The 13,003-nt window shown below is 42.3% G+C and overlaps 1 protein-coding gene across 6 annotated transcripts in view; it reads left to right on the top strand.

The window, feature by feature from the left end:
* The first annotated feature begins 3,315 nt into the window (after window positions 1-3,315).
* The window catches only part of ZBTB44 (zinc finger and BTB domain containing 44), a 41,092-nt gene continuing 31,404 nt past the window's right edge, over window positions 3,316-13,003 (top strand). For 2 of the 6 annotated variants that reach the window (XM_059676520.1, XM_059676521.1), the window contains exon 1: window positions 3,320-3,838. The gene's annotated coding sequence lies outside the window, so the exon portion shown is untranslated. Of the gene's footprint in view, window positions 3,839-13,003 lie in introns of all 6 variants that reach the window. The other 4 variants (XM_059676522.1, XM_059676523.1, XR_009450093.1 and 1 more) reach the window with 4 other exon arrangements.

Below are 13,003 nucleotides of genomic sequence, written 5' to 3'. Positions count from 1 at the left end.
CGTAAGCTTATCGGTTTTCAACCGTCATCCAGTATCCTTGTGGATTCCTCATCTATGAAAGTTTAATTCCCACCTGGCCGGTGTGGCTCAGTGGTTGGGCATCAACCTATGAATCAGGAGGTCATGGTTGGATTCCCAGTCAGGGCACATGCCTGGGTTGTGGGTTCGAACCCTAGTGTGGGGTGTGCAGGAGGCAGCCGATCAATGATTCTCTCTCATCATTGATGTTTCTATCTCTCTCCCCCTCTCCCTTCCTCTCTGAAATCAATAAAAATATTTTTTTAAAAAATAAAAATCACTCGTTCTCCTGTGCAAGTCTCCTAAACTTCTTTCTCAGGATATGGCAAGAATTCCATTTCCATGAGCAATAGGTGAGGACGAGGACCCCCCACTTCTACAGGTGACAGTGGGAGGCTGCAGAAATCATAGAAACTGACCTTGTCCAAAGCCAAAATAGAGAAGAGGGCTCTTACATAGTTAATATTTGTATTTCCCCCCTCACAACAGCTCCAAGAATCTAACACTGTGTTCTGAAGGCCCAGCAGCCATTTCTTGGTTAATTGATTCTCCAGACCTGGGGTGTGGGCAGGGGAGAGGATGATAAAATTTGAAAATGTAACATGAAAAATAGAAAAGCACAAAAGGGAAAGGAGACAAGAGAACATTTTAAGGAAGGCAATTTCCTGTGTCAGCACTGCTCGTCTTGCCATGAAGGGAGATGACACTTCTGTCCCTTGAGAAACACTAAGTAAAAGACTTGCCTGATGGTCTTTTATTGATGGTCCTATTAAATGCCCTGGGGGAGGTAGATGGAATCTGCTTGACTACCGTTAAAGAGAAAAACCACAGGCCCCAAATGGAGTCACCTGGGCTAAAGCACCTGCAGGCTCAACCTTCTCCCAGAATGCAACGTCAGTCTGTCCGGCTGGAATTTTCTACTTGGTACCAATGAGGTCATCTGTCACCTGGGCCCATTCCATCCCCCAAAGGAAGCCCAGGTAATCTGCATGACAAAACTTCCTGCCTTCACCTAAGGAAAGGTAACTTGGCCTGTGCCAATCTTTCTTTTCTTTTGCTAATAACTTTCTGTTCTGCCCAGCTTCAGCCTGTGGAAGCCTTGCGTATGGCATGGAAAGCTTGCCAGCTGGGATGCTCCCTAAAGCCAATTCGATCTTCAGATGTAAACTTGATTGAATTTTTGTTCTTTAACACTATTTTGTCCCCACACACCCCGCCAGAGTTTCAAGCTCCTGAGCCTTGCTCTCCGAGGGTACACACTCCACTTTCTTTTCTTCCCCTTCTTCAAGTCTCAGCACAAAACTTTCTCGGCCTAATTCACATCTTTCAGGTTTTCCTCATCTCCGAAATGGGAATAATAAAAATACGGTGGGAACAAGTAGTAAAACCTATGTATTGCAGTTGCTGTGAGGATTAAGTATTATACATATACTTGAAAATTTGTTGGAAACTGTAAAGGACTATAAAATTAGACGTCTCTATTGTCTTTATTTCTAACGTGGTTTTGATTGTTACAATTAAGGTGCTAGGCCTAGGGCGTTGGGCTGCTGTGTCTCAGGGAGGAGGTTAAGATGCCACCAAGAAAAATCCACTCTACTTCAAGTGGAGGTGAGCTCACCTTGCACAAAGCACTTTGAAGACGAGTCGTTCTGTTTAAAAAAACTGGAGGCACGGGAAAATAAAATATGCAAATACAGAGCCCCAAGGCGCCCTGGGCCTCCAAGCCCTGAGCCCCACTCCATCTCCAGGCACCTGGCAGGCTTGTTAGGGACTGAAATAGAGTATTGGGGACTAGCTATTAGGTATAAGAAATATTAATCATGCCCTGAGATTGTTTTGTTCTGATTTGAGAAAGCACATTATAACCCGGATGACAGTTGTACATCCCCAGGACCTGGGAGTCAACCTTGGATTGTGAGCCATTATCATATTATCATGGATAGATTAACAACAACCTTGTTGCCCAAACGATGTAATCTGTAACCATTACACCCAATTGTATTCTTTTTGCCTACTTGCCCCTGCCTATAATACCCATTTTGCATACTCATTCTCATTTCTTTTTGCCTGCTTCCCCATGTAATCTTTATCCTACTCCTGCTGACTTATGGGGGGGGGGGGGCGGGGTGTGGGAGAGCATGTTTTCATGGGTGACCCACAGCTCTCACATACTGCCAGCATTATTGGAATAAACACTCATATGATTCGACCCTCTGCTTAATTGGCTCAAGTAGTGACAGGCAGCTGGGACTCATGGGTTGTGGAGTTTCAGGCTGGCTTCCTCTGGGGGCGTTTCTCTGCTGTCTTACCACCAGGTCTTGCTTCCCAAGCCCACGCCTACCAGCCCTGGGGAGCTAAGACTTCGGGTCCTGGGAGTTTTAACACTTTCCACGATTTTGCAATTGACCAGGAACTCTAAAACTTCCCCCAGGTAGTACCCGCCACTTCGGGGTGCCCCGCACACTCCATCCGTGGAAAGGCCAGGGAAGTGATGGTGTAATAAAGTGAGATTAAAGGTCGTGGAAAGAACGGGAGAGTCTTTGCAGCAGCTCTAAGGGCCCTGTGTTAGGGGAAAAGACAGCCTTGGGATTCGAATCCCACGTTTCGCCAGGACGTGGGAAACGCCAGAGCAACCTCAGGTCATTGAAAGGATGCCAGGGGGTGCAAAGGAGGCACGACACGGGGTATGCGGGGCCAGGTCGGCTGTCTGCAAAGGAAGCCCCACTTGTCTGGGGCTACCTCTGGGCAGGCCACAGTTTCTAAGTGTGAAGGATGGGCGGATTACCAGCTAACCGCCTTCACCGAAAGGGTCTGGGGTGTTCCGGTTTCAGCCCCGCTACTGAAATCAGCTACAGAAACCACTCGAGAAAACAGGAGTTTCTTTCGTTTTTAGTTCCAATGAGGTTTAAAAAGAAAAAAAAAAATGCAAGAAGCGTGAACGGTGCCCAGAAATGCTTCTGTCAGTGCACGCGGGGAGCGGGCTGAGGGGGCAGCTGGAGGAAGACAAACTGGGCAGCCAGGGCGCATGCAGCAGGTCATGTAAACTGCACGTGTGCACACACGCCACGGTGAGCAACGTCGATGTCGAAACGCCAAGTGTGTAAGCAGCCGAGTCACCCACAGTTCAGGTCTCGGCAACCGCGAGCCGCTCCTTCTGCGCTTGCGCCAAAACTGTGCCCCGCCCCTGGCCCCGCCCCCGCAGCGCCCCGCCCCGCCCCCGAACCCGTTCGCCCCGCCCACTTCCCCCTCCCCTTTCCAGCCCTGCCGCCCGCGCAGAGCATTGTGGGACACAAACAAAGTGCCCCCAAACAGGCAGGAGTGAGCGGAGCGGCAACGGCGGCGGCGCCGTCCCGCACGCGCGCGCGGCGGCGGCTCCCTCCCAACCTCCCTTCCCCTCCCCTCGTTCCCCTTCCCCTTCCCTCCCCCCCACGCCCGGAAAACGCGAGCCGTCGCCGCGCTGCCTCCACCGCCGCCTGCCTTCGGCCAACCGCCCCCAACGGCCGTCCCCTCGCTCCTCCCCTTGGGGCGCCTCCGAGCGCCACGGGCGCCTGCCTCCCGCCGCTCCGCACGCTCCCCGCTCGCGGGCACGTTGCTGCTGCGAGGCGCCATGCCCCGGCCGCGGGCTGCTCGCGGGCCTAGGCGCGGCGGCCCGAGATAGGGGCCCCTCGTCTCCCGGGGGAGGAGAGAGGCTCGAGCCGCGCGCTCCGCCCCCTCCCCCCGGGCTGTCGCCGCCGCCGCCGCCGCCGCCGCCACCGCCTCGCGCCCCAGCTGGCGGGGAGGAGGAGCACCAGGCCTCGGGGCCCCGCACCGCCGCCCGCAGGTAATGGGGAGGGGAGGGGAGGCGAGGGCGAACCTCGGCCCGCCGCCGCTGCTCGTCGCCTGCGCCCTCGAGGGCTCCTGCTCAGGGGCTGACAACTGCGCGCCCCCCATCTGGGCGCTGGACGGAAAGGAAAGCCTCGGTCTGGTCACCTCCATCTGCGCGGGAGACACCCCACAGGGTCCCCCCCACCCACCCACCCAATGGCATTTAATCCTTCGGGGAGGAGACGGGCCGATCTTCCCGGGCGCTGCACGCCCATTGCCCGGCACCCTAACCCCGGAGGAGGCTGGGGTGTGACCTCCTCTCACCTGGGGGAGCCGGGGAGCCCCACGCCTGACGGCCTTTTCCCTCTAACTCCCCTGCTGCGTTTTCTCTAGAGCTGGAGAGGGGAGGGATGGCCCGTCTTAAGATGAAAAAATGCAATCACCTCTTTTTCTTCTCTACCTGAGGCTCGCTCGGCAGCTGATCATTTTCTGCTGGTCTAACGAGGACAGGGGGTTACCTAGAGGGAAATGATAAGTCCCTGAGAAGAGAGGCAATTACGTCTTTCTGAGTTAGAGGCATCTTAACCAGCCCACAGCCCACTCATTGTGCCCCTTATTGGAACTTATAAAAACGAAGGCAAAAATTTAAAGTTTTTTTTTTTCCAACATAAAGGTAAGATCAATAGATCTGTTGCGGTTAGGGGGGAAAAAATTAATCTCTTAAATTCCACTTATTTTCTGACCAGGCTGATACCAAAAGCAAACTTCGACAGTTGGATGACAAATGGTTTGCATAGGTAGAGATTTTTATGGTTTTCCTACGGCTGTTGACGGTTTCCGTTGGAATGATTGGATTAAACGCACATATTTTTTAAATCTTCATCTCCCCCATTACTTCACATCAGTTGCCAATGGATAGTTAGTGTTACTTAGTGTAGTTTCTTACGGAATGTGAAAATAATGAATGCTTTCCTATAGTCTTGTAATTTAGGATGATTGCATTCATTCGTTATGAAAACCAGATTAACTTATTTCATGCAGCGCTGCGAGGCATTTTGCATATGGGATCTTATTTGATTCTCAGAACGACCTAACAATTTAGGTATTGTTACTTGAGTTTTATAGATGAGACAAACGTAAGTGATATTAAGTAACTTTGCCTTAGGCCACACAGCTAGTTAAGTAACAGAGGTGAGATGTGTGGCCCGATATAATTCCAGTGTCGGTGTATTTTCTACTGTATTTCTCAGATAAGTACACTTCTTAAAAACTTGATTATGAAAAATTTCAGTCTTAAGGAAAAAATACAATGAACACTCCACTACCTGGATTGATATTGTATCAATATCAATTGATACAATTGATTCTCCCTTTTTGTTTCTCTCTGTGTGTGCTACCATTTGAGAACAAGTTGCAAACATCATGACATGCAAATATTTCAGTATGCATGTCCTAAAAATAGACACCTTCTCCTACTAACCCCAATTATCAACATATATAAATTTCCTTATTATGCCACAGTCCCTTGAGGACCCCCTTTACCCCATAGCTATATTCAGTCAAGATTCATGCGTTGCATTTGGTGATTATGCCTTTTATTTTCATTTATCTTTATTTTGGAGAGTATTACAGATGTCCTCCATTTCACCCCGTTGCCCCTCTCCTCCCCACTCCCACTCGATTATGCCTTTTTTTAAAAGGCGGTACCCACCGCCTTTTTTCTCCTGATGGTTGACCAAACTGTTTTAGAGAATGCTCCCACATTCAGACTTGTCTGTTGCCTCATACTATCATTTAATTTATTCCTCTAGCCCCCTGAATTTTCTGTTACTGGAAGTTAGGTCTAAAGAAAAGCTTGATTAGCTTAAAGTTAAGCTTCCTCTGGCAACAATATTTAATAGGTGATGCTGTGCACTTCCTATTGCACCTAGAGGAGGTACATTGTATCTGTTTGCCATGCTTATCAGTGATGCTAAATGCGACCACTTGATTAAAGTGGCGACTACAGATCTATTACAAAGGTGTAGTTTGCCTATTTGTGATTTGTATGTAATCCTGAGGTAGTACTTAGCACTGCTTTTGGTAAGAGTAAGGGTATCTATTTCCTTTAGGAAGTTCACTGGGAAAATGGACAGCGCTTGTGCTTTGGACCCATTCACTTTCCTTCTGTCTTTAATCTTAGTAAAAAATAGACTGCCAAGACACAAGTAATAAAAAAAAAAAAGGCCACAAATAAGAGCATAGGTCTGTATGCAACTATACCCTTTGTGGTAGGTTGAATGGACTAAATATGACGATGATGATGATGATGATGATGATGGATGGATGGACTACTAGTAAATAGGATGATGATGATGATTACTAACTTTTGTTGAACCTGTACAAAAAGCCAGCACTGTGCTAAATAAACATTTTTATACATCATCTCATTTAAATCTCACATTGAAAAATAAATAAGTAAATCTCATATTGACCCGTTAATATACTGCTAGTATCTTTGTTAGCAAGTAAGGAGCATGCTCAATATCCAGGTTTCAATCTCAAGTCTGTTGGTCTTCAGGGTTGGAGCTTAACTACTTTGCTATAGCTGACAACTAAGTATAACACGTGATAAAAGTGAATATAAATCTCATTCACCATGACTGGTTTTTGTCCTGTAGCAACACTGAAGATTGCCTGCCCAAGAGCCCCACGTGCTCGTCATGTCTATTATATCAGACCTTGCTTCAAAAACTGCACTTAGATAGCACTTTAATAGGCATTTAAAGAGTAGATAAAACATCAGAAATTGAGATGGATTGATGGATGGATAGATATATGATAAAACAAGTATAGTAGAATGTTATTGGTAGAATCTAGGTCTGGCTGTTTAGGCATTAACTTGTAAAATTATTTAAATTTGCTGTATCTGAAAGTTTGCATAATAAAATGTTAGAGTGATTAAAAATATATTCTTCATTGACAGTTGTATAAAAACCAATAACATGTTATAGCCTCTATGTTTACAGTGGTCTTCTTAAACTTTTAGTAAGTGTTCCTGGACTTGAAAAGATACAACTGTTTTGTCACTGAAAATGGTCAAGCATCAAAGACTATTGTAAAGGGGTTTCCTTTATTAGAGGGTTCTTAATTAGTTAGGTTCCTTCCAACTATAATTTTAAAATATTTTTATAAATATTACATATATTGTGTTTCCCTGTCATTTTATGGTATTTTGTAGACTGCTATTGAGCATGCTCTTTATATAAACTTAATGGGCTGTTTTTACTTTAAATCTACCACATTCATGACTGAAATAGTTTTTCATGTACTTCAGAATGATTGCTTGAAATTTATCTCCTGTTAAGCCAAAAGATACATTAGTTTTTCTTTGTTTTTTTATTTTTAAATTTGTTGGGGTGACATTGGGTTTCTTTGTTCTTTATATTAGAAGTACTTCACCCCATTTTAGGGAGTGAGATGGAAATCTCTATATTCTTAGTCACCAGATCTAAAATAATGATTATATATGTGCCTTTAAAAATACAGATACATTATATTTATATTACACTCCTGCTTGAAAGGCACATTGAGTATTGCATTAATTTCTTCACTAACATTATTATTAGTGCCAAGGGTGACCTTAGCCAGCACATTTTCACATAACTGATCCAGGAATAAATCACTGACTTATATCATAATCATATTTCACATTGATAATTCTGTCTGATAAGAGTGAAAATTGGTGGATGAAACAGTAATAACTTACTCTTCTTGAAGAATATCTTCCTTGTCTCCACATTGAATGTTTTTCTATTTTAATAATTTTCTTGTATAGCTTTTAAAAATACCTTAAGCCCTGACCAGTTTGGCTCAGTGGATAGAGCATCGGCCTGCGGACTCAGGGGTCGCAGGTTCGATTCCGGTCAAGGGCATGTACCTTGGTTGCGGGCACATCCCCATTAGTGGGTGTGCAGGAGGCAGCTGATAGATGTTTCTCTCTCATCAATATTTCTAACTCTCTATCCCTCTCCCTTCCTCTCTGTAAAAAAATCAATAACATATATATATTTTTAAAATGCCTTAAAATTACAAGTGTTGGATACCCAGTCAGTTTGTAATTTTGATAGTCTAAATTGCTGTCTTCCTACAGGCTTTAAATGGTCTATTTACTTTGACGTGATTTGCTGTTCATTTGGTTTTGACAGGTTTGATGCATTCAGCATAACTATAAGCATCTTGGGTTTAACATATAACCAAGACCATGAATCTCTGGATTTTGTAGAACTTCTGAAAGTAACTTTAGATAATTTATTTTTAAAATGGTTTTCTCTTTAATTCAGTTCTTACCCTGCTAAGTATGTGATCCTAGCCTACTCTTAGTAAGCAAGCATATTCAATACTACCCATTATTCAGTATTTTATTTGTGCTCTTTGATAAAATTAGGAAATTCTTTGGTCCCAACAAAAAAAACAAAAGGGTTTTCAGAGACACAGACATGCTTTACTTCTATTTTATTTTTCTCTTTTACTGGTGGTTACTGGTTGTGTGTGTATTTTCATCCACTTTTACCTTTTTCTCATTTTTAACGTGTTGACTCTCTGGGTTTTACTTTTTCCTTGGCTCTTTGCTGTGGATTTTCCAACACTGCTCATTTTCTTTTTGTGGCTTTCCATTACTGTATGAGGACAGTTTCTTTTGTCTTTGGTGTATTTTATGTGCAATATAAAACTATACAAACATACTTCTTTTTTTTCTTTTTTTAATTTTTTTTTTAATATATTTTATTGAGTTTTTACAGAGAGGAAGGGAGAGGGATAGAGAGCTAGAAACATCGATGAGAGAGAAACATCGACCAGCTGCCTCCTGCACACCCCCCACTGGGGATGTGCCCGCAACCAAAGTACATGCCCTTGACCGGAATCGAACCTGGGATCTTTCAGTCCGCAGGCCGACGCTCTATCCACTGAGCCAAACCGGTTTCGGCCAAACATACTTCTATGAGAATTATTTCTGTTTATAGGAATCACTGCCTCTCTCTGATTTTAATATGTAAAAAGTAATTTTTAAAAAATGCCTGGTACATATAAAGTACTATGTATACTTTTTTGGAAATTGGTTCAAAGTCACTGACAGTTTATTGAGATAGAACTTAAAAACCATAGATTATTGCCACTACCAATTTGTGGTCTTCAGTTTCAGTTGGGTTTTCAGTGCCTCCATCCTTCATTTCCTTTTCTCCACACATATTTCTCATGTTTCATTTCTCAAAATTCTACTTTATTTTCAACCATCTACCTCTGCCTATAATTTCAAAGAGCAATAAAAGGCAACACTATCAGACAAGAACTCGTATTGCTTCTTACCACCCATCTTTAAACCTAACTGTAACTATACCCTTCCTTTTCTCTTTTCCCTGTCATGGATCTCCTGTTTAAGGCCAGGTCATTCACTGTGCACTGAATCCAATTCCTTTCTACCTGCCCAGAGAGTTATGCTGTTATCACCTGTTGTATCTTTTACATTTTCTTCTTCTCTGAATCTTTCAACAACAAAACGTTCTCTGTAACTACCCCAATTTAAAAAGCACTTATGCTTGAGGGAAATTGTCTATTTTCTCCCCATTTTATAAAAATACCAGCATCCTCCCTTAAGCCCTTATTTCCCTCCAGCTAACCTCTTGCTCTATCTTTAGAACCAAACTTTAAGATTGAGTTGTCTATACTCACAATTTTCACTTCCTCATTTCTGCAGACTCTTTGTCTATCGCAATCACAATCTAGCATCAAATTCAGCTACCTCTTCCTTTGTGCTATTATAAGGTCATCAGTGACTCCTGTGGCTAAATTAAATAGACTTTGGTCTATATCTCATTTGACCTTTCAGCAGCATTTGACACTGTCAACCACTTTTTGGTTTTGAAACATTCTACTCGGTCATTCTGTGTATCTTTCCCGGGTTTCCCTTATGTTGCCCCACTCCCCTGCCCCTTTTTTCCTTGATCAGTCTAGCTGAAGGTTTATCAATTTTGCTTATCTCTCAAGAGAAACAAGTTTTGGCTTTACTTTTTTTTTCTGTGGCTTGTCTATTTTCTATTTCATTTATGTTTGTACTTAATGTCCTTCTGTTTATTTTAGGTTTCTCTTGTTTTTTTCTAGTTTTGTTTTTTTTTTAAGATAAAAGAGTAGACCACTACTTGTTGTTGTTCTAATAAAATTTGATTTGTGAAAACAGGAGGTAGATTGGGCCATTGCTATTTTCTTACTGTGAAATAAAAATTTACCACCTTAACCATTTTTTAAACGTGTTTTTATTGTTTTCAGAGAGGAAGAAAGAGGGAGAGATAGAAACATCAGTGATGAGAGAGAATCATTGATTGGCTGCCTCCTGAATGTCCCCTACTGGGGATCGAGCCGCAACCTGGGCATGTGTCCTTGATCAGAATCGAACCCTGGACCCTTCAGTCAGCAGGCCGACGCTGAACTGGCTAAGGCCCACCTTACCCATTCTTTTTTTTTTTTTAATTTAAGGAGCCATATGCTTTTTTTCTTTGTTTTTTGAAATATACTTTTTTTTATTGATTTCAGAGAGGAAGGAAGAGAGATAGAAACATCAGTGATGAGAGAGAATCATTGATTTGCTGCTTCCTACACACCCCCTACTCGGGGGAAGGGAGATGGAGCCCGCAACCAGGGTATGTGCCCTTGGCCTGAATCGAACCTGGGACCCTTTAGTCTGCAGGCTGATGCTCTAGCAACTGAGCCAAACTGGCTAGGGCTTAATCATTCTCAAGTGTACAGTTCAGTGGCATAAAGTACGTTCCCTTTGTTAAGTAATTATCACCACCATCCATCTTTAGAACTCTTTTCATCTTGCAAAACTATACTTTACCCATTAAACAATAATCAGTCTCCCTTTCCCCAAGTCCCTGACAACCACCTTCCTACTTTCTGTCTATGAACTTGAGTACCCTAGAGGTGTCATATAATTAGAATCAGACAATATTTATTTTTTCATGTCTGGCTTATTTCAACATGTTCTCAAGATTCATGCATATCACAGTGCATATCAAAATTTACTTTTAAGGCTTAACTATTCCATTGTATGTGTATATCACATTTTGTTTATCCATTTATCAGTGGCTATTGTGAGTAATGTTCCTGTGTACATTTGTGTACAAGTAGACATTCATGTGCCTACTTTCAATTCTTTGGTATTTATACCCAGAAATAGAATTGCTGGATCATGTTATTGGTTTCATTGAGTAATTGTTTAACTGATTTTTCTTAACCTCGAGGTAAATCTCAGTCTCTCTTCTGAAAGCTCTAAACTAGAAAGAACTTTATGTAGTAAAATGGGTGAAATCTTTATTTGATTAGAAAATAGCTAGTTATAAAAGTAATTTTTTTTTATAACTCAGATATAGTAACCCATTTGGAAATTCTTCCTGAAAACTTAATAAACTCTTAAGGCGAACCCTTGGGAAATAAACCATCATCAAATAAAGATCGCATACACTTTTGTTAGTGTTCAGAGTATGTAAAACATGTTCTCAAAAATGAATACTCAAGTGAATCCATTCTAAAAACTTGAGATATTTGTTCCTTTTTAGATTGACAGCAGTGAACAAATTTTAAAATATTTGGCACTATAATATTTGATTGCTGCAGCTGGGATTTCCTGTACTATGTTGAATAAGAACGGTGAAAGTAGACATCCCTGACTTCCTGTTTTTAAGGGAAAAAACTTTTAGTTATTCCCGTTGAGTATGATGTTTAGTGAGGGTTTGTCATATATGGTTTTTACTATGTTGAAGTATGTCCCCTCTACTCCCACTTTGCTGAGAGTTTTTTTATCATAAACTAGAGGTCCAGTGCACAAAATTCATGCACTGGAAGGGTCCCTAGCAGCTCCTGGCGGGGGCCTCCCTCCCTTCCCCTACTGGCCCCACCCCCTGGTCTAACTCCCAGACACCTCTCAGTCAACGGGACAATTTGCATGCTGTGCTTTTATTATATAGGATGGGTGCTGGATTTTGTTAATTGTTTTTTCTGCATCTATTGGTATCATGATTTTTATCTTTCATTTTGTTTATGTGTTGTATCACGTTAGAAAATGTAGTGTTTTTAAAAAGTATGTTAACATGTAATGGGCTTATTTTCTAATAAAATCAGTTTTTACAGTTTTAAATTTTAATTCATAATATGGTAACTCTTAGTAGATATAGGCAACATAAACAAACGCTCCTTGAGATTCTCAGTATAAAGGGGTCCTGAGACGAAAGGGTTTGAAATCTTGCCATCTAGTGTTGAAGCATCTCAAACCACATACTCAAAAGTTTTTCCATTTCACCAGTCATGTTTCCTTGACACTTGCTGATTACCTTCATATGTTGCAGGATTTGTTGTGGGTATTTCAGAATCATGCATACTATTCAATGATTTTTTAAAATATATTTGTATTGATTTCAGAGAGGAAGGAAGAGGTAGAGAGAGATAGAAACATCAATGATGAGAATCATTGATTGCTGCCTCCTGCACGCCCCCCCTCCCTCTCCCCCCTCCACTGGGAATCGAGCCCACAACCCGGGCATGTGCCCTTGACCAGAATCGAACCTGGGACCTTTCAGTTCACAAGCCTTCCACTGAGTCAAATCAGCTAGGGCCTATTCAATGATTTATTCCATTCATGGGAGCAACATGCTTTTTCAGTCTTTATTAATATATTTAGCTCTGCATTTTATTTTAACTATAATTACATATGGTTTTACACTTGCAGCGTTCTTACGGTTTTTGTGCTTATTGATTATGCTGAATTTAGTAATATCTATAACCACCTCATAACTAAGCACAGAGAGAGCAAACTCTAGTGAAGATTAGAGAGCAAAGACTAAATGACCTCGGAAAACCATTGTCATCTCTTGAAAGTGGACCAGTCTCTTGTCTGGAGAAGGACTTTGATTTGTCAGTAAACATTCATATGTAGGGAAGTATCAAATTTTTCTAAATTTGGCTGGGAAGGGAGAGTAGCTGAGGGAAGATTTCCAGGTTTTGAAAGGAGGTGGAAGGTGGGGAATCAAAAATGAGTACCAAATTTTAAGCTCGGGGCGCTGGGTAGTTGAAAGCCATTAATAGAATTAGAAATTTTGCAGTGGAGTATCAGTTGAGGAGAAGGTATTTGAGTTAATTTTCAGATGTTTAA

This window comes from Myotis daubentonii, chromosome 19 (assembly GCF_963259705.1).
Source record: "Myotis daubentonii chromosome 19, mMyoDau2.1, whole genome shotgun sequence".
Lineage (NCBI taxonomy): Eukaryota > Metazoa > Chordata > Mammalia > Chiroptera > Vespertilionidae > Myotis > Myotis daubentonii.
The sequence above is the reverse complement of the archived record's forward strand: the minus strand, read 5'-3'. Positions and strand labels throughout refer to the sequence as shown.